The 26,960-nt window shown below is 39.1% G+C and overlaps 1 non-coding gene across 1 annotated transcript; it reads right to left on the reverse strand.

Annotated features, from left to right (window-relative positions):
- Window positions 1-24,764: 24,764 nt before the first annotated feature.
- Window positions 24,765-24,870, reverse strand: LOC141125012 (U6 spliceosomal RNA). The gene has a single exon (XR_012241317.1). It is a non-coding gene; the product is annotated as a U6 spliceosomal RNA (small nuclear RNA).
- Window positions 24,871-26,960: the final 2,090 nt, after the last annotated feature.

A 26,960-nucleotide genomic window follows, 5' to 3' on the forward strand; every position in this document is an offset into this window, starting at 1 on the left:
TCTAGATTTGCCTTAGTCCACAGTGCACAACATTATCAAGAAGTTTGCAATCCATGGCACTGTAGCTAATCTCTCTGGGCGTGGACAGAAGAGAAAAATTGATGAAAGGTTGCAACGCAGGATAGTCCAGATGGTGGATAAGCAGCCCCAAACAAGTTCCAAAGAAATTCAAGCTGTCCTGCAGGCTCAGGGAGCATCAGTGTCAGCGCGAACTATCCGTCGACATTTAAATGAAATGAAACGCTATGGCAGTAGACCCAGGAGGACCCCACTGCTGACACAGAGACATAAAAAAGCAAGTTTGCCAAAATGTACTTGAGTAAGCCAAAATCCTTCTTCGAAAACATCTTGTGGACAGATGAGACCAAGATAGAGCTTTTTGGTAAAGCACACCATTCTACTGTTTACCGAAAATGGAATGAGGTCTACAAAGAAAAGAACACAGTACCTAAAGTAAAATATGGTGTAGGTTTAATGATGTTTTGGGGTTGTTTTCTGGCACTGGGTGCCTTGAATGTGTGCAAGGCATCATGAAATCTGAGGATTACCAAAGGATTTTTGGTTGCACTGTAGAGCCCAGTGTCAGAAAGCTGGGTTTGCGTCTGAGATCTTGGGTCTTCCAGCAGGACAATGACCCCAAACATACGTCAAAAAGCACCCAGAAATGGATGGCAACAAAGCACTGGAGAGTTCCAAAGTGGCCAGCAATGAGTCCAGATCTAAATCCCATTGAAAGTCCCGCTAGAGGAATCGCACTCCTTCAGGGGGTGCTTAGGTTTGGAAAAAATTGGGATGGGGGCTTACCTCTAGAAAAATATACAGTGCCTACTGGGATGACACCTCCCTCTTTTTTAAATCCCATTGAACACCTGTGGAGAGATCTTAAAATTGCTGTTGGGAAAAGGCTTCCAATAAGAGAGACCTGGAGCAGTTTGCAAAGGAAGAGTGGTCCAAAATTCCAGGTGAGAGGTGTAAGAAGCTTATTGATGGTTATAGGAAGCGACTGATTTCAGTTATTTTTTCATAAGGGTGTGCAACCAAATATTAAGTTAAGGGTGCCAAGAATTTTGACCAGCCCATTTTTGGAGTTTTGTGTGACATTATGTTCAATTTGCTTTTTATCCTCCCTTTTTTTGTTTTGTTCCAATACACACAAAGGGAATACACATGTGTATAGCAAAACATGTGTTACTGCAATACTTTTCTGTGAGAAATACTTGATTTTATGGAAACATTTCTGGGGTGCCAACAATTTCGGCCATGACTATATATTTCACATAGGTGCCAAAATGTAAGATATTAAAGTGACTTAGTGAAAATAAAAGTCTTTTTTAAACTGTGCAATCTTAAGTGCTGTTAGGTGCTCAGTTCCCAGGGTATCCCCTGTAGTGAATATGCCACCTCGTGCCAGTCCGAACTGGCACAACAGGCCATCATTACATATAGTTATGGTGCTTTTTAACTACAGTGGTGCTTTTTAACTACATTTATATAGTATAAGTTTTAATAAATATATCCAAGGATTTTGTACTATGAGAGGCTGTCTCTCCATTTTCATTACATTGCCATGCTAATTAACTTTGGGAGAATCACCAGGAGTACTACAAGAAGGAGTAAGGATCTGCAATACCAGGGACCACCAGGAATATCAAGACAGCTCTCCCTTAACCACTTAAGGACCGGGCCTCTTTCTGAGATTTGTTGTTAAAAACAGTTTCTTTTGCTAGAAAATTACTTAGAAACCCCAAACATTATATATATATATATATATATATATATATATATATATACACAGGGCTTTTTTTCTCAAACAATAGGTGCTGGAACTTAACCACGGCCCCACAAAACCCCTCCCCCTACACACACCCTCCAAATCACATCAAATAGTGGGTGTGTTCAGTCAAATTTCACGAAAACAGTAGGAGGGTCTTAAAGGGGCATTAAATACCAGGATTGCATTACATACAGAGTGCAGAACTGTCACTTGTAAACACAGAAACCAGACTTCTGTGTTTACAAGTGATTGTGGTGAGCAGGCACCAAAGGGACTGAGCCAGAGGTGGTGGAACTGAGTTCCACCAAGTTCCCCCTGAAAAAAAGCCATATATATATATATATATATATATATATATATTTTTTTTTTTTTTTTTTTTTTTTTTTTTTTTTTAACACCCTAGAGAATAAAATGGCAGTCATTGCAATACTTTCTGTCTCACCGTATTTGTGCAGCGGTCTTATAAGCGCACTTTTTTTGGAAAAAATACACTTTTTTGAATTGAAAAATAAGACAAAAGTAAAGTTGGCCCAATGTTTTTTTATATTGTGAAAGATAATATTACACTGAGTAAATTGATACCCAACATGTCACGCTTCAAAATTGCGCCCGCTCATGGAATGGCGACAATATTTTACCCTTAAAAATCTCCATAGGCGACATTTAAAACATTTTACAGGTTGCATGTTTTGAGTTACAGAGGAGGTCTAGGGCTAGAATTATTGCTCTTGCTCTACCAATCACGCAGATACCTCACATGTGTGGTTTTCATATGTGGGCGCTACTCACTTATGCGTTTGCTTCTGCACGCGAGCTCAGCTGGACGGGGCACGTTTAAATTTTAATTTTTTTTCTTATTTATTTTACTTTTTATTTTTTATTTTTTTATTTTTACACTGTTTTTTAAAAAAAAAAGTGTCACTTTTATTTCTATTACAAGGAATGTAACCATCCCTTGTAATAGAAAAAAAGCATGACAGGACCTCTTAAATATGAGATCTGGGGTCAAAAAGACCTCAGATCTCATGTTTACACTAAAATGCAATAAAAAAAATGTTGTCATTTGAAAAAAAATAAATAAAAAAATGTCCCTTTTAAGAGCTAAGGGGCGGAAGTGACATTTTGGGCACCGGAGCACTGCGGGAGGGGGCCCTCTCCCGCCGCCGTTAAAAGTGATCTCGTGATGAATCCACCGCAGAGACCACTTTTATCTGAAAGCAAACTGCCCGCTGAAGAAGAGGATACCGGGGTTATGGCAGCTAGCTGCTGCCATAACAACGGTATTCCTCTTCAAATTACTGATGTAAAACTGCAGCGGGTGGTCCGTAAGTGGTTTTTAAGGAGCTACAAGCTTATAACTCCCCTTGCTGTACAGTAAGGGGACATCGGCATCTGTTGAGTGCGGTGTATAAATCCAGCACTAGGTGGAATAACCACTACAGGGGATACCCTGGGAATTGGGCTACTAACAGCATTGAAAATTGCACAGTTTAAAAAAGACTTTTATTCACACTTTTTGGGCATGTCACTTTTATATATTATATTTTGGCATGTATGTGAAATATCTATCTATCTATCTATCTATCTATCTATCTATCTATCTATCTATCTATCTATCTATCTATCTATCTATCTATCTATCTATCTATCTATCTATCTATCTATCTCTATAGATAGATAGATATAGATATATCTATCTATCGATAGATAGATAGATAGATAGATAGATAGATAGATAGATAGATAGATAGATAGAGATATCTATATCTATATATAAAATCACTAGTATGTTATATGGATTGCACAGTTGCGAAGTTCTTCCTGCCTAACAGCCATCTAATATTTATGGTCACAGCATATGCTCATCCAACATTTGAATGATTGTTTTACCTTTAACCTTTTCCAGTTAGCCTCCATCAAAGATTCAAATGTGTATGCACCAGTTAACTCTGAGCAATTCCATTAGTCACTATCCATAGTAATTTCTGTATCTCCTGATTTGACAATCAATCCTAGGTCTCCTGAGAAGGTAATTAATACAGAGCAATAATGTGCAATCAACCCAAAGTTAATACACAAAAGCAAAGATTGAAAATGGGCTTTGGCATATACATAGCACATAAGCACATATTCTTCATATAACCACAATTTAAAGCCCACTACAGGACTATTGTATTGTATAATCCCTGGCTTAGTTCAATAACATAGAAAAATGCATAATGTGTATGAGCTGTAGTGCTATGGTAAAATAGCAGTACTGTTAATAAAGCAGGGCTGGTAATGCATGAATGGTAAATAGGAGGTTACACCAGCTACAACACATTGTTAAAAACAATTATTGCTGCATGTTTAGAATTGCCAGATTTCCAACCATGTCTAAGACTGTATATGAAAAATTGGTATATGTTGGTATATTGGGTGGCACAGTGGAGTAGTGGTAGCACTCTCACCTAGCAGTAAGAAGGGTCACTGGTTTGAATCCCAACCACGACACTACCTGCTTGGAGTTTGCATGTTCTCCCTGTACCTCCGTGGGTTTCCTCCGGGTACTCTGGTTTCCTCCCACACTCCAAAGACATGCCGGTAGGTTAATTAGATCCTGTCTAAATTGTCCCTAGTATGTATGAATGTGAGTTAGGGACCTTAGATTGTAAGCTCCTTGAGGGTAGGGACTGATGTGAATGTACAATGTATATGTAAATTGATGGCGCTATATAATGACCTGATATAAATAAAAATAAAATATTGGATTATAGTTTTGGATAGGAAGTTTCATGTTCATCCAAGGAAAAAAAAATTCTCAACACAATAGTCATATCAGTATGCTAGCCATTCCTATTAGATAGACATGTAACATATTGATTGGTCAAAATAATATATTTATACACCAATAGGATTTAATCTCTATGCTTCCACTATACAGACATTCCTCACTTAACAACCTACCCATTTTAATGACTGTTCAGACTTATGACCAACTCTCTGACCATGGTATTGTTTGCTGTATAAGAACTTTGGTCATGGAAACAGCAGTACGCAGTACACTGCTGTATAAACATTTATAAATATACCAAAATGTTATACATGGTGCAAAAATGACATTAAAACAATTTTTAATGATGGTTGACACACACCCTCTACCAGTCCAGTATACTTGAAATATTGGTAAGGGGCTGCTCCTCACTTAGTGACCAATTCACTTAATGACTCACACAACTACATAACTACACAACTGCATAAATATAAAGCTAAGCTGCTTTGTGGTCATTTTGCTTTCAGTTTATACTCTTCTTTGTACTTTACTGCTTCAAACAGACTGAGCTTTTGTCACTGACAAGCAAAATTCAAGAAATTCCCAGTACAGAATAGGGTCATTTCACTTGCAATTGTCTTTGAGAAGTGAGCAGAAAGCTAAATAGATGTGACATTTTATCACAGTAATACAGTCTGCACATTCTCTGCAGTCATTTTACCTTATAATTGCAAATGAGTGAACAATTAAAAACTGCCACCAATGTAAATTCACCTGATCAACTCCCAATCCGATGTGGTTTTTCTTTTTTAGAGATTCACATTCCAGTTTGTTGGCAAATTGTGAAATTCGGATTCAAAACAGTTTCAAAACAGTTTCAAAACTAACATCAACAAAGAATTAGCACCATGTTATTATAATGTCTTAACTTTTTTGTGTGTGGTGGGGAGGGGGTTGAATGCTCTTGTGTACCATCTATCTTTTTCCCTTTCTTCTCCAGTTTCCAGGTTTCCCTGCGGATGGAATGTATCCTCACTGTGTGTTACAACCACCATGCTTCACAGTGATTTCTGCAACGCATTGCATTCATGTGAAAATGTCAAACATTAAATTTTGGGTTTAGTATTATTTGCAAAAATATTATTATTCATTTTTTAAATGTTATAATTATTTCTGATGGGGTCAAAGGTGGAAGAAGAATATTCAAACGTTGGGACTTTGGTATCAATATCTATTTGTTCAGGAAGGTTGGTCTTCACCATGAATTTCCCAAAACAGGGGAAGTGAGGGTGTAAGCATAAGGTTAGGTTTACATAGAAAAGGGTTTCTGTTAAGGTTAGTTTTCCAAGGACGGTTATAGTTAAAGGTTGAGGTGATGGGGGGTTACTGTAATGCCAGGGTTACGACAGGGAAAGTTAGGAGGGGTAATGTAACTCTGGGATGGCAGGCAGAATTATTGTGGAGTGCACAGAGCTCCTGATACAGAGCTGGCAACTATCACACTGACAGTGGAACAAAGTGCCACTGGTTACACAAGGAGGGCCATGATCTCCTTGTGTAATCTTCAGTATTGCACATCAGTTTGACAGCTAAGCCCCTCATAGTAAAAGATATATCTGAGTGATGCAGAGGCAAAATAGGCTGCCTCTTCTTCCTCTGTCTTGGCCCAGCTCTGTATGTAACCCTTTTCTTGGCCTTAATTGTTACTCTTTAGCTCTTGCTAAACTCTCTAGCTTTAAAGTAATAAATTGTTTTGGAGAGGATTCAAAAAGACATGCTATGCCTACTGAATGGTCTGTAAATATGATCCTGCTGTGAAAGATAGATGGGAGCATGCCTGTGGCTGCAAGGTTCTAACTCACAAGTTCTCCTGCACAAGCTCTTCTCACAGATATTGCCGTTTTGTCTTTTACAGGATATTTTTTTTTTTTTTTTTTAAGGTGGTGACTGATCATCTTTAACTAAAAATATTTGAAGAGTAGGCATATAAAATAATGTTAACATATGTAAAATATATAAAAAAAATAATCACAAACTCTAGATATTTTAATTTTATCTTGAAGCAGATGTCACTTTATGCAGTTAACTATACATGCATTTCTATTTTAGTTGATGTGCAACATTTACAGAAGCCATACAATTGTCTCCATCTCAAATCAGTAAAAAGATACTGTCACCCTGTAAAGATCAGAGAGGACAATATGTTGTATAAGTGGAAAAGAGATAGATTTTTATTTTGCTGAATGAGATTACAGACTATGACAACCTAACCATTCACCACTAGCTTGATGACTAGAGAGCAGTAATTGCAACAGTTCATTATTATCTCTGTCAGTCATTCTTCCCAGTAGTGTACATTTTGTATGTGTAACATTGTGCATGGGAAATTAAAAGAAAAGAACTGTCTGTCACTTTAGCATATTAAAGAGAGAGAAGAAGGACTGGGAATTAAAGCAGATCAGGTCAGAGAGCAGTAGTCAGAAATTACAAGGCCTTCTTTCTTTTGTTTTCACCTGGTGATCCTTTCCGTAATTCTGCTCTTATTCAACAGAACAAGCTGTACTGCAGATGTACTGCAGCTATTGAGTTGAGACAAGTGATTTAATATAGACAAGGGTGTTCACAACTTTTATTTGTTGACGTAAAACTTTTATCCTTAAAGGAACAAAACTGGTGATGTAACTGCTTAAAAAGTTTTGGCTGGAGTCCTCTAATGATAATACAAAAAAACAAAACATAAATTACTGTAAGTCCCCCAGTGTAAATGAACACATACTCAACCTGAAGTCAGACAGTTACACCAATGCAATGATGACCTGCAGCCCAACAATGTTTTCCCGCCACAATTACATCCCATGGGGATTTGGTACCAAACATTTGACTGAAAGATGATACTAGCTACCAAAACATGCTACTAAATACCTTTATAATTATTTTGCTCTTGTGTACTCAGGAATGCCCAGGATTCTGGATGCCCTGTCCACATACACATACCTCTTCAGTTCAGAGATAAACCCATACCTGATAGAGCTACCACCACTATCTTACATTCAGCCATGTAATGCCAGAGCTTCCAAGTTTTTCTATCAGGTTATTGATAAACAGAGGCACTGTGTAGCTTTGGTGGGAGACAGAATATGGATCAGGGTCAATGCGTAGTCCTAGATCTTTGTATTTAGCTATTCTGGGTTGCACTGAAAGCAATCTAAAGACTTTTAAGTTATTTACTGGCATCATTTGGTGCCTGTTTTTTATAATATTAGTTTAATATAATTATTATAGATAACAGTTTTCATTTGGAGTGAAACATTTGTTCAGAAAAAAACAATCTTCTTCACGGTATTTAGGTTAGACATAGGCTAATTTATTTGTAGGTCCCTACCTTTTGCAGCTTGAAAGAACATCCAGCCTGTATTCCATCTTTCATTCAGTTACTTTCCCATGGGATAAGTGGGAAGGTCTGATTTTTAGTCACATGATTACAGTGTTATAATAAGCAATACTTTAGTGTTGCAAAAGGGTGTCTAATGGTAGTACAGGATTTAGACCAATATAAAGCAAAGGCAGTGAAACATCAGCGTAAATGTCGTTCCATTGATGTCACCACGCTTCTCGAATCCTGAAGGACAGTAGCTGTAATTAACTGAATAGCTTGTTCGATTCGAATGCAAATACATGTTCTTCTTGCTGTAAGTGCATTTTTTATGCTTCATTTTAAGGATTTTTTACACTATAGTGAGCCTTTTGTATTTTGGGGATCTCTTGTGATATTGTCAACTGGATGATGGGCCCACATGCCCTAAGACTTTCCTGGGATGGTTAAAGGCCCTGGCTGGGTTTAAAGCTACAAGTGCCACTGACCTTCCATGATAGGAAGTCCGTGTAAGCTGGTAAGTGAGCATATTGCTTATGGTGGAGGTGATAGTCGCAAGATCACTCAAGTAAAGGTGGCGGATGGTGTGGACGCTATTAAATAACCCTTTCCATCACATTGGGACTTATTCTTTACCACTTTTGTTTGATTCAATATTAATATTAGCACACACAGCTCTGTTTATGAATGTAATATATATATATATATATATATATATATATATATATATATACACATATATATATATATATATATATATATATATATAAAATATTTCCAATGGATCGCAAAATATGTTCTTGTATACAGTATATACCCTTACCCTCCTATTTCTCAAAACAGCCTTCCGTGGGACTCCAATGTACCATTCCCCTATGCCTTTATCTCCCCTCTGAAAAAATCTTCCTCCCCTTACAAACAAGTGCTTGGTAAAAAGCCTATAAACCTCACTTAAGATGGCTGCCACGGCTCTTCTGGTGCTTGATTATTCCACTTCCGGTGTGTGACATCACTTCCAAAGCATTTAATCTAATGGACTTCTTCCCAGGTTGTGGTAATTAGGTTGTGGTAATTAGGTTGTTTGCAGTATTACACTATGTGCTTACACTTCCTTTTTGGGAGCTTCTGACACCCATTTGAAGAAGGGGAGGAAGATTATTCCAGAGGCGAGAATAAGGCACAGAGGAAAGTTACATTGGAGTCCCACTAAAGGTTTTTTTGAGAAGTAGGAGTATAAGGATATATATATAAGAACATATTTTATGATACATTGGAAATATTTTTTTATAATTTTTTGATGTAAGCATATGGTTGCTACGCAAGTTGGGTTGGACATATTACAGTATATGATGTTTTCTTTTTTCCAAGATCAATCCCCTTCCTGAGTGAAGCACAACTAAGGATCAAAAACCAGGGAGGGCGGTGTTGAAGTCTTTGGTCTATATTGGACTTGATTAGATTAAGAACCTTTGGAAGGACATTTATATGGACTGGGGCATATAGGACTTTTAACAGTTAGCACTGATTTTAATTTTATTGATCTATATGAATGACAACAATCTGAGCCTTAGATTGGCCAAACAAACAATGAGTACATTTGCTTTCTAAATGTAACTTTGATGGGTCATGAGGGAAGGGTCACCACCAGCCTATACAGGAAATCATTGTCTGGGAATAATGTCCTACAAGCTGATTCAGGACACCCCAGACACACCATTAGGGGCATTCCTGGTGGACAAATGCTTAGACTACAGAGAATATGCAGTGATGACCATGACTTAAAAAAAGAGTTATCCCTGATGTATGATAGGTTTCTGCAACATGAATATCCAAACTTGGTATTAAATAGGGCTGCTGCAATAGCTCGTACCACCCCTTGGGACAGCTTGTTGAGTAAGGGTATGGATAGACAGGGGATAGAAGTCATCCAGTTTTTCCTACAACACATAGTTTGGAATTTAAGAAAATTAGTATGTGAACCCTTTTGGAATGATATGGATTTCTGCACAAATTGGTCATAAAATGTGATCTTATCTTCATCTAAGTCACAACAATAGACAATCACAGTTTGCTTAAACTAATAACACACAAAGAATGTAATATTAGGGTGGTGCTGCGCTAATCCTAGCAAAACAAAAATTATATTGAAATAATAATACTAATCAACTAGAGGGCTAAATAAGCACTCTTAGGTGTGAATAGAATAAAAAAATATGGATAGTATGTGATCAATCCTGCGTAAAAACCAAACGCTAAAAAGAAAGTGCAAAGTGCAACTACAATATATATAACTATCAGTGAATATCCATATCCAGAAGTTACACTGTGAAAATAGCAAAAAGGTGCAACAGCAGTTGTAGGAGTAAGTCCTCCTATATAAAGTGCAAAATGTTCAATGTAACAGTAAATTCCTGTGTGTAGCATACACACAACAGGCATAGAAAACAAAGTTACTTGTGCAGTAACAAAATCCATGTGACTGATAATGCATAAACTTTAAATCAATCAAAGTGAGTGGAAATATGAAAGTCCTCCTTCACAGAGTGAAACCGGCTTCCTAGCATGCACATATTGCAGTGAAGTGCTCAGCTTTATCAAAATAGTGCTCCTCTTCTTATTCAGACACACACTAGTAAGTAGTGGCACCTTACCTTAAGGTAATGGGGTAACAGCATATGACCAGTGTTGGGAGTACCATCCTTTATTTTTCTCCTCTATCCTCGTGGTCCTAATCCCGGAACATTATTCCCTCAGGTGGTAAAGGGGCACGGAAATAGAAAGAAGGAAGGTCCCAAATAGCGTAATATTGTCAGGCTGAAACTTGATTTTATTAGTATAAAACATGAGTACTCACAAAACAGCAGTGAATTAGTGGCTTATCTCCAATGAGCGGCAAGCTCGTAAGCCTCAATCAGCATAGGTGCCTGTCCCGTCCCTACGCGTGATGTCACACAACACGTGACTTCATCAGGAGATAAGTGGAGGCACAATACGTGTCTTTAAATAGCTGCTAATACACAATACTGGGTGGCCATTTTCTTGTAGTCCCATAGAGGATACCAATGCAGCCATCTTCCCGAAGATATACGGGCACGGCCATTGTATAGGTTATCCACTGTATAACTATGCGGCCGTGAGAGGGACTATGGGCGGTAAATTGTAACGTCAGCTGACTATTGATAGCCAATAGGCAGAGCAAGGCGTATACGATATCCTGGACTGTCAGCAGAGGAGGAAAAGACAAAGCGTCCATACCGAATGTCATCCTTTGCTGAATTGCAAGTTTACCAGGATAAAAAACACCTAATAGCGGTATTTAAAACTAGATAAAACATTAACATTTAAGTAAATAAAGACCCAAAGTGTATGTGGGATTCTATATGAGTAAAAAAGAAAGGGGGAAAAAAAACAAAAAGCCGATCAGAAGGGAAGAGCCACAATGCTGACATAGGCAAACATTACACGCGCAGAGGTGAGCGAACCCACCTCTAAACATAACTGGCTGTCATAATGATAAAAGTAGACACGAGGCTATATCATCGGCTAAACAATAAGCATAGATGGAATGATAGGATAAATAGACACAATAAACACAAGGATTATAAAATTAAGTTAATAAAAGACAAAGGCAAATGTATAATCAATACACACAGATATGTAATCTGGCACAGGAAACAGACCGTGTCTAGTTGCTAGAATATTAAAACTTTAAAAAAGTTTTAGACAAGTATGGAGTGAGGCATAAGCCAAGATGTGTGGTGGCTACTTAGGAACCAAGTTAAAAATATATAAAAAAAATCACCGAGGAAACAATTGAGATCGAATTCGATATTCAAGCCCCAGGGCGAGAATGTATCCAAAGTAAACAATCCATCTGGATTCCAACTGGCTCAGGGTTCTCACCTTGTGTCCCCCCCACCAGTGTCTTATGTATGGTTCAATGCCCCAGAACTTCAAATGGGTAGGATCCCAATTATGGCATAACAAAAAATGTTTAGATACGCTGTGCTTGTCATAACTGTTTAGAATATTTTGAACGTGCTCTTTAATTCGCACTTTGAGAGGTCTTTTTGTGCGGCCAATATATTGAAGGCCGCAACTGCACTCCAGGGCATATACTGCCCCTTTGATGTTGCAGCAAATAAAGTTTTTTACTTTGTAGGTATCTCCCGTACTTGTAGATTTTAGAATTTAGATAACTTTTCATTTGGACGTTTGGTTCTCAGACATGCGAAGCACCTTTTACATGGAAAAAAACATTTCCAGTGAAAAAGGAAAAAGTCCTCTTAGGTGGGTCTATAACATTTTTCACCACTATATCCCGGATCCTGGGTGCCCTTTTATATATAAACGTAGGGTTCTCAGATAGGGTATCTTGTAGCTGTTTATCTGCCAACAGGATATACCAGTGGCGTCTAACGATCCTTTCAATTTTCTTATGTTGTACACTAAAGTCTAGGATTAATGGTACCCCTTCTATTGGATGTTTCTGTGTCACCTTCTCTTCAATTAGTTCTTTCCGGTTCATCTCTGATACTTCTACTATCTTAGTATCAATGAATCGAAGGTCATAGCCTTTTGAGGTAAATCTCTCTCCGATCTTCTCAGCCTGTTCTAGAAACATCTCTATATTGGTACAGTTTCTTTTAAGCCGCATAAGTTGACCTTTTGGGACGTTGAAAAGCCAGTTTTTATGGTGACAGCTTTCTATTGGAAGATAGCTATTCCTGTCGACATTTTTAAAGTGTGTCTGTGTGCTAAATGTGCAGTTTTCCTGTATAATCTCTAAATCCAGGAAAATTACTTTATTCTCACTAATGTCCCAGGACAATTTAATGTTCCTATCATTCCTATTCAATTTCTCAAAGAATTGCGTCAGCTGGCTAGCAACACCCTCCCATAGTATAAAGATATCGTCGATATATCTTTTATATATCACTAGTCCATCCGGTCGATTATTGAAGACATTTTCTTTCTCCCACTGTGCCATGAAGAGACCAGCTATGCTCCAGTCTGTTTGTGATAATACTTCTTATTGTACCAGAAATAGTTGTTCTTTAGGCTAAAATCCAGGCATTTGATCAAAAACTTTCTCTGCATGCATGGTAATTTAGTATATTTCCTCAGGCCCCATTTCGAAGCTTCACATGCTCGATGATGAGGAATCACTGTATATAGAGATGACACATCTGCAGTGGCCATAATCCATGATTTATCTTCTTTTGGGATATTCTCTATGATTTGTAAAATTTGTTTAGTATCTATGAGGTAAGCCTTTGTACTTTGAAAGGCTGGTTGTAGGAAGACATCTATATATTGGCCCATCCTAGAGGTAAGTGAATCAATACCATTTACTATTGGCCTAGGTGGTGGATTTATTCTATTTTTGTGGATTTTCAGTAGTGAATATATGATTGGTGTACGGCAAGAGTCTGGAATAAGAAATCTAGCTTCTTTTTTTATTAAGTATGCTTTTCTTTACCCCTAAAAAACAACCTGTTCAAGTGCCTTTCTACACCTTAACATTGGGTTACTAAGTAGCTTAGTGTAAGTGTTGGTATCATCCAGCATATTCATCATAGTGTTATGATATTGCTCTTTTGAGAGGATAACGATTCCTCCTCCCTTATCCGCTGGTCGGATAACGATGTCCCTCCTTTTCGTCAGTTTCCAAATACCACTTCTGATATGGCTAGGTTCTTCCTTCCTTTTGATCTTGAGACTCTTAATCTCTTCTAAAACAACTTTTTTAAAAACCTCAATATGTTTATTATCTTTCGTAGGTGGATTAAAAACTGATTTGTTCCTCAGTGAACTATGTAGAATGCCATCATTCACAATATCTGCATGTCTATGTCTAGAGGGGTTTCCCACAGTATATTTCTGGATATTTAATTTTCTCACAAATTTCTGGATCCCAATATAAGTCTGAAATGTATCGAGGTTCTTGGTAGGTGCATATTTTAGACCTTTATCCAAAACCCCGATCTCTTCGCGTGTAAGTTGCTGACCACTTAAATTAAAAATGCCCTCTCCTTTTACTCCCAAAGGAAAAAAGTGCTGCTCACCCCTGATGATGAAAACAAAAAAGAAGGAAAATTTTCCCCAGGGTGGGGTTTTTAGGCAGCAGAATGCAAATATCAAATCAATGTTGTATAAAAAATAAGTGTTTTATTGTACAAAAAATTGCATGACATGAAGGTTAAAAAATGAGTTCCAGTAAGAAATGCTTACAAAACTTATAGGATCAGACACACATTATACAGACATATTTCCATACCAACATTAAACAAATATTGTCGACATCAGAAAATAAAATCTGACGCGTTTCAACCCATATATCGAGGGTCTTCTTCAGAGGTCAGTCTGTTGGAGAATATATAATAAAGGTACACATGTAAAAACATAATTGCGCACAGTAAAAATAATATACAGTGCATGCATGTGATATAATTACCCAACAATGTGTGTCCAGCAACAAAAGGCCTCCTAAGTGGAGATCCTTTTAAAAAATGCCTATTCTCTCTACCCAAGGGGTCTCAGAACACTTCCACCGACACGGCCACCAACACCGGAGGGGTAGTCCAATGATGTAGCTTATGAGAAGTCACACTAGAGGTCGCCCTCCATCAGGCCAGATAATCAGTCGGGGAGCAAGCCACACCTGTAGCGAAAGCCCAGAAATATACTAAGAAATACACCTATGATATATATCAGAAACATTATATCAAAAAGTATTACTCCAAATAGGAGATCAAATAAGAGGTGCCAATCTCCATGCATACCATATATGCAGTTTGCGGTCTCAGAGTATTAGATAAATACATATGTGAAAAAGAGTAGTAAGTGAATAGGGAGAATTTGTTAGAAATAGTTGAAATAAATAATTTAAGTAGAGTACTGAGTTAAAGGGTCAGAATAGTATACGCCAGCTCATTTGAATAGAGTGATTTAAGGTTGAATAGAAGAGGACTGAGTGAGTGGGTGATTGTGAGTACTCAAGACTGAGAGTGAAAGAAGATACGTGCGGTGTATATTAACCCGCACATACTGGAAAACAAGTAAAAAACAACCGTGCAAAAACGAGGAATGTGACTAAAAGGGAGAGTGCCCACAATAAAACCAAAGAGGTGACAAAGTGAACCTAAGTGTTTACCTCAAAAAGTGTGAAACCAAATATGGGGCTGCACCATATCGCCCTATATGATCAGACTGATTTTTGACCTAGCCCGGGATTGGCTGCAAGTTGTGTCAGGCTCAGTGGATAAGTATCCAATCCGAGTCGACAAGTCTGAAATATATATATACAAAGAAGAAATAGTATTGTAAGGAGTTACACATAAGTACATAATAAGTATTATTAACCAGTCATAGTTATCTTATTTGACCTCCTATTTGGAGTAATACTTTTTGATATAATTTTTCTAATATTCATTTGTCGGTGCCCTGTTATCCCTATATTCATTTGTGGGTCTCCTCTGGTCCCTATATTCGTATGGTGGTCCCCTATGGTCTCACTGATCATATGGTGGTTTATACCAATTATTCTTATTCTGGGGTTTCCTATTATTTCTCCAGTATTATGGTTTTCTTCCTCAATTTTGTGGTGTCCGACTATTCTGTTGGGGTCTCTTGTCAGTCCGATAAGGAGTGTGCAGATGATATTCAGTATTTCTCTCATCGTAATTCCGGTGTCTTGCTGTCATAGCCCTATTTCCCTCTCTCGGGGCCTGTTAACTTGTATTTTGCATAACTGGCCCAGGTTGTTCATTAGGTTGTTGTGAGTAAATCCTCACTGTTTTTTCAGGTGTAGAGTATGTAGATAAGCTATCAGTTTTGCCTATTTGGCTTTGCCATTTAAAAACCTGGTCATTGCGAAAGTCATTAGTGTCCCTAATGTGCTTCTTGCTCTTCCTCTGTTTAAACTTCTCTGTCCTTTTTTATAAGATCTTTATTGAATTGTGTCGTTAAAGTTTTTAACTCGGCTGTTTCTTTATGTAATTCTAGTTCCTCTTTTGGTTCGGAAATGTTCTGGTCTATTCTTTTGTTTTTTCTTGTTTTCTTTCTAACAGAAAACTCAATAATTCTAGGCCTTTATCATTAAAGAATTTGAATCATTCATCATTTGACTCTTGGTCTGTTAGGCCATCATTTGGGGGTATGTCCCATCTTAGTCTTCTTGGGACTATACTTTCTTTAAGGTATGTTTCACAGGTGCAGATATCCCACCATAAGCTCACCTTTTTTTCCATATTATGTCCCAACTTCCTCATTAGACTTTCCAAATCTAAATTTCTATTAGTATTCATATTTGTAGTGTTAAAGACTTCTTCTAGATTTACTTTTCTTTTTTCCATATAAGAAAACACATCCATGATTGCTGCTGGAATTGGTGGAGTGTATATTGCAAAAATGTGTATATGATTATTCCTGCGCTATCATGTGTGTTACAGCAGAGCTATTGGGAAAAGTTGCCTGCACCGAATAGGGTACAACCAGACCCTGCTAACAGATGAATGTAATATTAGGGTGGTGCTGCGCTAATCCTAGCAAAAACAAAAATTATATTGAAATAATAATACTAATCAACTAGAGGGCTAAATAAGCACTCTTAGGTGTGAATAAAATAAAAAATTATGGATAGTATGTGATCAATCCTGCGTAAAACCAAATGCTAAAAAAGAAAGTCCTGCAACTGCTGTTGCACCTTTTTGCTATTTTCACAGTGTAATTTCTGGATATGAATATTCACTGATAGTTATTATACATATTGTGTTTGCACTTTGCACTTTCTTTTTTAGTGTTTGGCTTTTACGCAGGATTGATCACATACTATCCATAATTTTTTATTTTTTTCACACCTAAGAGTGCTTATTTAGCCCTCTAGTTGATTAGTATTATTATTTCAATATAATTTTTGTTTTTGCTAGGATTAGCGCAGCACCACCCTAATATTACATTCATCTGTTAGTAGGGTCCGGTTGTACCCTATTCGGTGCAGGCAGCTTTTCCCAAAAGCTCTGCTGTAACACACATGATAGCGCAGGAATAATCATATACACAATAACTGGAGTGAGGTGTCAGCCAACTGGAGTCCAATCAATGGGATGAGATTTGAGGTGTTGGTTACAGCTGCCCTGCCCTATAAAAAACACACACCAGTTCTGGGTTTGCTTTTCACAAGAAGCATTGCCTGATGTGAATGATGCCTCGCACAAAAGAGCTCTCAGAAGACCTACGATTAAGAATTGTTGACTTGCATAAAGCTGGAAAGGGTTATAAAAGTATCTCCAAAAGCCTTGCTGTACATCAGTCCATAGTAAGACAAATTGTCTATAAATAGAGAAAGTTCAGCACTGCTGCTACTCTCCCTAGGAGTGGGCGTCCTGTAAAGATGACTGCAAGAGCACAGCGCAGACTGCTCAATGAGGTGACGTAGAATCCTAGAGTGTCAGCTAAAGACTTACAAAAGACTCTGGCATATGCTAACATCCCTGTTAGTGAATCTACGATACGTAAAACACTAAACAAGAATGGATTTCATGGGAGGATACCACAGAGGAAGCCACTGCTGTCCAAAAAAAATTGCTGCACGTTTACAGTTTGCACAAATGCACCTGGATGTTCCACAGCAGTATTGACAAAATATTCTGTGGACAGATGAAGCCAAAGTTGAGTTGTTTGGAAGAAACACACAACACTGTGTGGAGAAAAAGAGGCACAGCACACCAACATCAAAACCTCATCCCAACTGTGAAGTATGGTGGTGGGGGCATCATGGTTTGGGGCTGCTTTGCTGCATCAGGGCTTGGACAGATTGCTATCATCGAAGGAAAAATTAATTCCCAAGTTTATCAAGACATTTTCAGGAGAACATAAGGCCATTTGTCCACCAGCTGAAGCACAACAGAAGATGGGTGTTGCAACAGGACAACGACCCAAAGCATAGAAGTAAATCAACAACAGAATGGCTTAAACAGAATAAAATACACCTTTTGGAGTGGCCCTTTCAGAGTCCTGACCTCAACTAGATTGAGTTGCTGTGGCATGACCTCAAGAAAGTGATTCACACCAGACATCCCAAGAATATTGCAGAACTGAAACAGTTCTGTAAAGAGGAATGGTCAAGAATTACTCCTGACCGTTGTACACGTCTGATCTGCAACTACAGAAAACATTTGATTGAAGTTATTGCTACCAAAGGAGGTTCAACCAGTTATTAAATCCAATGGTTCACATACCTTTTCCACCTGCACTGTGAATGTTTACAGGGTGTGTTCAATAAAAACATGGTAACATTTAATTCTTTGTGTGTTATTAGTTTAAGCAGACTGTGATTGTCTATTGTTGTGACTTAGGTGAAGATCAGATCATATTTTATGACCAATTTGTGCAGAAATCCATATCATTCCAAAAGGGTTTACATACTTTTTATTGCAGCATTCATGATAGACTGAACAGGGGATAGCCTATGGAGACACAGGCCAATGAGAAGGGAGTTGCAATAGTCAAGGCGAGAGATAACAAGGGAGTGAATGAGGAGCTTGGTGGTTTCATTTGTTAAAAAGGGGCGAATTTTAGAGATGTTACGGAGGTGAATTCTACAAACTTTTAACAACGATTGGACTTGATGCTGAAATGACAAGTCAGAGTCTAGGATTACACCTAGTACTCTGGCGTGAGGGGAGGGACTGATAGTTGCATTGTTGATTTTGATGGAAAAGCCATGGAGGGGGGCATGGGTGGGGGGGAATATTAATAGCTCAGTTTTAGAGATATTTAGTTTAAGGACGTGGTGCGAAATCCATGCTGATATGTCAGTTAGTAAGTTAGTAATGAGAGAGGAGACTGATGGCGTGAGGTGAGAAGTAGACAGATTTGGGTGTTATCGGCATATAAGTGGTACTGGAAGCCGTGGGAGGTTATCAAGTGACCAAGGGAGGAGGTGTAGATAGAGAAGAGAAGGGGGCCAAGAACAGAGCCTTGGGGGACCCCCACAGAAAGGGGCAATGGAGAGGAGGAGACAGAGTTGTAGGTGACACTGAAGGAGCGCTGTGATAGATAGGCAGAGAACCAGGATAGAGCAGAATCTCGGAGGCCAAGGGAATGTCATTTATTGAGAAGGAGCGGGTGGTCAACAGTATCAAAGGCCACAGAGAGGTCAAGTAGTAGGAGTATGGAGTACTGGCTGTTGGTTTTAGCAGTTAGTAAATCGTTAGTGAGTTTTAATAAGGCAGTTTCTGTGGAGTGCTATGAGCGAAAGCCAGACTGTAAGGGGTCAAGAAGGTTATTTTCACTGAGGTAGGAGCTAAGACGGTTGTAGACTACGCGTTCTAGAAGTTTAGAGGTGAATAGGAGCAATGAGATGGGTCTTAAGTTGTTTACGTTGGTGGGGTCCATTGAAGGCTTTTTAAGTATGGGAGTGTTCTGAGTATATTTTAGAGAGGAGGGGAAGGTGCCACTAAAGAGGATAGGATAGAAGAAGAGGGTGACGGTAGTAGTTGTGAGGGAACAGGATCCAAGAGACAATTGGTTAGGTGGGCATCTGAGAAAAGTTTAACCTCTTCAGTAGTAGCCAATTCAAAAGAGGAGAGTGTTGAATGTGCTGTTAGGCAAGGTATGTTGAGTGGGGAAGATGTACGCACAGTGGAGGTGTCTCACGAATTGCATCAATCTTGTCTTTGAAGTGATTGGCAATCTCTTGGGCAGTGAGTGAGTTAGTGGGTAGAGGGGGTGGGGGACGAAGCAGAGAGTTAAAGGTTGAGAAGAGCCGACGGGGACTGGATGACAAAGTATTAATAAGAGAGACAAAGTAGGCTTGTTTGGCAGCATGGAGGCAGGAATTGTATTTTAGAAGGGCAGATTTATATAGGGTAAAGTCTTGCAGGCATTTGGTTTTACGCCGCAGTCGTTCAAGAGTACGACAATGTCTCTTGAGATTTCTAGTGTTGTCAGTTTGCCAGGGTTGTAACGGATGATTATGCGTGTTTCTGTATTAGAAAGGGGGTGACTTTTGCATCTACTTTTAGTGGGAAAAAATATAAAATTAAGAGCTTCATCAATTGCAACACTACATATTTGGTTTATCTCATTACATGTGATGTCTTCTTCATACAACACATGGATAGGACCACCAAGAGGTTGTGTGATTGTCTCCATGTTCATATCAGAACATAAAGTTAAAGCATTCTACTAACATTGTTCGTCATTTTAATGAGCAGCATGGAGGTGACCACGCAGCTTTACAGATTCAGGGCATTAATAAATTAGTGTGTCCTAAGAGGGGTGGAGATACCTTCAGGATATTATTTAAAAAAGAGGCATACTGGATTTTCCACCTACAAACATGGATAGCATGAGGTCTGAATTTCGAGTGGGACCTTAGTCACTTTTAGGAGTAGGAGTCATACTTGGGGTTCATCTATGTGTCAGGAGCCAGGGAGCGTCTCCGCTCGCCGGGCTCCGGTGCGCATGCGCACGGGACGAGCGCTTCGCCGCGCACCCGTCCGCGGCCTGATGGTGCGGCGCGCGCGGGTGCACGGCGGTCCCCGTGTGCGCGCCGTGGCCCGTGCGGGTGCCCGGTAGCGCGTCACACTGACGCGCTCGCCGGGCACGGGGGCTATATCTGACGGCTCCAGCACCCAGTCGGGTTGCTGGTTTGTCGTCAGCTCTCCCCTGTTCCTTGAGCCTGTGTTCCCTAGTGCTTTGCCTGAATCTGTGTACCGAACCCTGCTGCCTGAATTAACCACTACTCTCCTGGATTGTCCCTAGTACCTTGCTTGATCTGTGTACCGAACCCTGCTGCCTGAATTAACCACTACTCTCCTGGATTGTCCCTAGTACCTTGCTTGATCTGTGTACCGACCCCTGCTGCCTGAATTAACCACTACTCTCCTGGATTGTCCCTAGTACCTTGCTTGATCTGTGTACCGAACCCTGCTGCCTGAATTAACCACTACTCTCCTGGATTGTCCCTAAGTAACCTCTGCCTGATCTGTGTACCAAACCCCTGGCCTGGTTAACCACTTCGCTGCTGGACTATCCTTATTATACCTGCCTATTCCCTAACTTTTGCTTGTGTTTGCAGCCTTGCTCCCCTCCGGATCCCGGGGCACCCGCTTCCAGCTTCTGAACCTGCTATCCGTCCGGAAGCCCGTGCCTCCGCGTGCCCCCAGCCTCCTGTACCCATTTCGGGGGTCTGGGTGCGCGTGGTCGTAAGGGCGAGCCGCTCTCGGCATCTCGGCCTCGGTAAGTACGTGTCCGTGACACTATGTCTGTTTTCTGGCTGGTCCGTACAACATGTGGTTGCCTTTTTTCTACATTTGGTTGCATTATACAATGGACATTCTTTTTATCCATGCATTGTCTTTATTTATTAGCTACATAGTTACATAGTAGGTGAGGTTGAAAAAAGACACAAGTCCATCAAGTCCAATCTATGTGTGTTATTTTATGTCAGTATTACATTGTATAACCCTGTATGTTGTGGTCATTCAGGTGCTTATCTAATAGTTTTTTGATACCATTGATGCTCCCCGCTGAAACCACCGCCTGTGGAAGGGAATTACACATCTTTGCCGCTCTTATAGTAAAGAACCCTCTGCGCAGTTTAAGGTTACACTTCTTTTCTTCTAATTTTAATGAGTGGCCACATTTCTTATTAAACTACTTTCTGCGAAAAAGTTATATCCCTACTCTTGGGTCACCAGTATCGTATTTGTAAATTGGACAGCATACTCAGGGGTGAGGCCGGACCAGAGTCTTGTAGCGTGGGAGAATTATCGCTTTATTTCTTGAGTTAATTCCCTTTTTAATGCATGCCAATATTCTGTTTGCTTTGTTAGCAGCAGCTTGGAATTGCATGTCATTGCTGAGCCTATCATTTACTAGGACCCCTAGGTCCCTTTCCATCCTTGATTCCCCAGAGGTTCTCCCCCCCCCCCCCCCCCCGTGAGTAGATTGCATTCATATTTTTGCCATCCAAATGCATTATTTTACATTTTCACCATTAAACCTCATTTGCCATGTAGTTGCCCACCCCATTAATTTGTTCAGATCTACTTGCAAGGTTTACACATCCTGCGGAGAAGTTATTGCCCTGCTTAACTTAATATCGTAAATACAGAGATTGAACTGTTTACCCCATCCTCCAGGTCGTTTATGAAAAAATGAAATAGGATTGGTTCCAGGACCAGGATTGTTATTTTTATATTTTTTTCATATATATATATATATATATATATATATATATATATATATATATATATATATATATATATAAATGTTGTGTTTGTTTATCAACTATTATTCAATTGATGTTTTAGCATGTTTTTTCTATATGTCGGCTGGTAATGCTTGTGCACTGATAGCATTGCAGGCATCTCTGATCACAAATTATTTTCACCTATATGCTTTTTATGCCCTTAAGAGTATATATTTAGATCAGTTGATCCTTGCTCTTCTTGGTCATGATTAAGCGCTAAGTAGAATGAAACGCATGAACCTTGCTTCTTCCCCACTGTGCTTTTCTGGTGTGACAATGTTGCTTCAATAAAGATGGGACACAGAATTTAGTACGGCCATCTGAACTGTTCTCGTTTATGCCTCAGGTGTGCGAACTGGGCTTGCACATGCTGGAGAGTGTGTGAGGTGTATTGTTGTGGATCTGCCTTAAGCAGCGCTCCTTCACTTGGACCACCACAGTGTGTTGGTGCAACAGAATTTAAAATGTAATCAAATTTGAAACCCTACTTCTACATAAACAGCTAAGGCACACTGCTAATCTGATAGTTTGTGATATGCAATTAAGGAGGAACACTTTCAATTTAGGGAATAAGTGTGCTTTTCACACTCTATATATTGTGTTTCTAAAAATTGGTTTCTAAGGCAAAGTAGAATCAATATTTAATGTTTTAAACATACCAACATTTATCTCTGGATTTCCAGGACCAATCATTCACACCAAGATTTGCATCTAATATACTGCAATAGTTTCTGAAAGTCATCATGCCTTTTTTTCTGTGATTGGCATCATGCAACTGTGACCAAACTACGTTCTTATGATTTATAGCAGTTAGTACACAGGCAGGTCACAATTGTGGGCTTCCTCTAGTCTATTCTGTGACATTTAGGGAAGTGTATACTCTGATCTGTCAGACCCTCTCCCTCAGTAAGATTTTGGAAATGCAACTTGAAGCAGTTCTGTTGCAAGAAATTGGCTGAAAAAAGGTAATAAAAAGCAGTTGCAAAGCTGTTGAGAAATTCTCAGAGTATATAAAACCTGACATCAGGGAGAGTGCATCAGCTAGCCAGTAAAAAAAAAAATTCCACATAGGTGCCATTTAGGACATGCTTAGTATTTTATGAATTAATGCAAATTGTTGTCTAATTACTATGAGTCAGAGATTACGACATCACCACTCCACCTCTCAATTTCATCCAATTATGGAACACTTTGCATTCATTTGGAAAATGAAAAACATTCTCTGAATGCTGCCGGTGCCGAGTGGCCAACTTTCTGTGTTTAGGATGCAGCTGCTCAGCTGCTCAGCAGTGGACATGGAAACTAGTGGATTTCCAGCTTCAAAGGACTGGCCAGGTATGGCATATGTATACTTAGGTTGGTCCAAGCTGTACCAGAGAAATTATGCTTAAGATATCCGTATTTAAAATTCTTCTTAAAGCTTATACAATGACTTCTTCTCCTTGGCTGCACCTTTTTAGGTAGGAAACAGGACATTGTGATCATGTGATCTAAGCACAAGATATAATTGTGGTCTTAAATTGTATTAGTGTCACATGTGCCCCTGTCTAAATATGCTTTTTTGGGGTAGGGAGCGGGTGGATTGAGAAATGAGAAAGTGCTGGTAAGATTAGAACAAGTGCCTTGTTGCCTAATTTCAAGCAGCACTGTCATTTTAAAAAACTATTTGGACAACACTATAGAGTCTCATTAAGTCAAAACGTTAAAGGAATCGTACACCTTCAAACGTTTTTATTGTTTTAACTAGATATTAGTGTAGCTATATTCTCTGTGTTGTTTGTCTTACCTTGTAATGATGGGCTCACATTGTGGCTGCAGTTTGTAGTGTCATGGTTGATGGATTTCCCTATGTCCATATATTTATTCATATATTCGTTCACCTAGTTTGTCCCTATTTGCCATAGGGACAGGTAGCTTCTTTTCCTGGATCACAATCCATGCCCTGCCATTTCTTCTGTGTTGCCCCACAAATATGAGAGTGCTATTGTGTGTATAGTGTGGTAAATAACCACATGGTGATCTCTGTTAATTGCTCTGTCTGCTTGGCCTGAAATGTGAATATTTACTCCATACTGTAGGCTGTGCATAAAGGGCAACAAATGACACCATGAAACTACATGATCAATGCACATCTTATGCATGTGAAAAACACAAAGTGTAGGTAAAAATGTTTATAATGCCTTTAGGAACTAATGAAAAAATATTGACTCCTATACTGTATAGCATTTCTACTACAGTTCAAGAGGAGCATGCAATATACACAATATAATTCCTGCACTAATTATAAAAACCTTGGCTTGCCACTATGAAGAGTTACTTTGATTAATTAATGCCATTTGAGTTTTTTTTTCATTATTATTGTTATTTACAAAAAAATACTTCTCAATACCTGTTGGCATATTATATATTGTAGTTTTAGATGTCTATTGTTTGGTATTTGTCTATAATTAATATATGAGACATACTGACATTAAATTAAGAGGTTTTTCTAAGGGGAAGGTAAATAGATTTGACTAAAATGTATTACGGTCCAGCTATATAGCTTGAGATGTATACAATAGGAGAACAGCATTGATTTATTAGCATGTTCAAGCTCTTAAGGTCAAGTGTACTTTATCTCAAGAATTTCCATTCCATGTTTTCACAGAGGCCATGCTCATTTTCTCTGTATTGTTCCAATACTTCTATATATAGTGCATGAAGGTCATACTTCTAATTAGACATCACTAGCTATCTCGTACATTGCTATAGAATTTTCATAAAGCTTAACATTTAATGTATATAAAAGAATAGTTTTGTGTAATGGATTCTACTGTAAAGTAGGGTAAAAGATTGAAAAACATAAATAAATGTGCCAATTTAGAAAGTACTGATGTAAATTTAAAAAAATATTAAACAAAAGGAACCTTCTACATATGATTACTATTACATTTTGGATAGAGCAAGGTATATTTCATACCTTAAAAGTAACTTTCACTAACCTGGTATGTCTTCCAGAACCCAGGGCAGCAGCACAAATATGAAACATACATTTCTTTATCCTTCTCCTTCTACTGTTACAATAAAAGACAGTCCTTTGACTTACAGCAAAAGCAGTGGCATTTGAAGGGGAGAAGAAGGTGTGTTATTGTCCATCATCTTCTGCTGAGAATTAAAGTAAACCTATAATATGGTCATGGGCAGCTAAACTACAATTTACTATGTACAGTAGGAGCACTAAAGTGTTTGTTTTGCACTTGCCTTATGTGCTGTATAGAGTCTCCCTTACACCCATGACAATAATGACCTTCTGAAAGTCAGTATCTGCATATGGCTAGACACGTCCTCTATCTGGCAGTGTTTGGACTTGACTATAGTTCACTTAGGTATCAGATATTGCATTGTTGGTAGGCATAGTTAGATTGTACACGTGCACCCCATTTCTGAGGGTCCAGGTTCTTCACAGGGCTTCAGTGGTGGAAAGTGGATTGGGGCACACTGAACATAGGAGCAGGTACACTGCGATACCTGGTATACTATGTGACTTACCATGAAGCATATGACAATTTTACAGGTTTTGTTTAACTTTTACATGACTACCCAGATAGCAAGCAATTGAGCTGCAAGTTTGAAAAAGCTATTTGCTAAGCTATTGGTAGACTTCCAGGCTTCACAAGTTTGTAGCACAATTGCAGCGAGTCTGCATTGCATGACCCCAGATCAACTTTCTTTGCAAACATTCTGCAATTCTGCTGAAAGTTCTGGTTCGGTTATAAAGTCATCTCATCAACAGGGTCACTGTGGCTGAATTTAGAAAACTGTCAACTAGAACTTGTGCTTCAAGTGCTCTGCAAGTGTACAACTTGCCAGTGAAAATGTGTAGCAAGTTAGCAAGACTTACAATTCAACACTGCCACCAATTTGTGGCAAGTTATCCTTGCAATCTGGGAATACACTGCAAGTGAGAACAGGACCATAACAAAGAGAAAGGCATTGGTGTGAGCAAGGCAACTTACAGGTATATGCAAAAAAGCCAACTTCATTAGAGGTTCCTATGTGAAGATTTCAAAGAACAACATTTCTTTTATTGAAATCATATAACCAGTTGTGGACTGGCAGGTCAGGAAAGGGGGGGACAAGTGAGCACCCCCCCTCCTGAGCCTTACCAGGCCATATTCTCTTAACATGGGGGGGTGCTTTGGGGCAGGGGGAGAGCCCCCGCCCCAAATCACCTTGTCCCCATGTTGAGACAAGGGTCTCTTCCCCACAACTCTTGGCTGTGGTGTGGGGGTCTGCAGGCGGGGGACTTATCAGAATCTGGAAGCTCCATTTAAGAAGGGAGCCCCTAGATCCCGCCCCCCCATGTGAATGAGTATGGGGTACATAGTACCCCTACCTATTCACTAACTAAGTATCAAAAAGTAATTGAAACACAGAGATCGCTTTTGACAATTCCTTCATTTATTAATAAAAAAATAAAAAAACAGCGTCCCCGATGTAAATCCATCATCAATGATGACGCCCATCACATCCGAAAAAAACGCTCTACACATATTAAGGGCTGACCGCCGAATGCCTCCTCTGCCATTTGACAGTTCTTATATAGGTAAGGGCGGTGCCACCTGGTGACATCACCGGTGCATGCTGGGTCATTGATGTCACTAGGGGGCGGTGCTACCATGTGATTTCGCCAGGTGGCCCTGCCCATATCTATATAGGAACTGTCAAACAGTGGAGGAGGCATTCGGCCTTCAGCCGTCAATGAATGCAGAGCGTTTTTTTCTATTATTCTTTTGTGGCGGCGTTGTGATTAACGATA

Source organism: Aquarana catesbeiana, linkage group LG01 (assembly GCF_042186555.1).
Source record: "Aquarana catesbeiana isolate 2022-GZ linkage group LG01, ASM4218655v1, whole genome shotgun sequence".
Taxonomy (NCBI): Eukaryota; Metazoa; Chordata; class Amphibia; order Anura; family Ranidae; genus Aquarana; species Aquarana catesbeiana.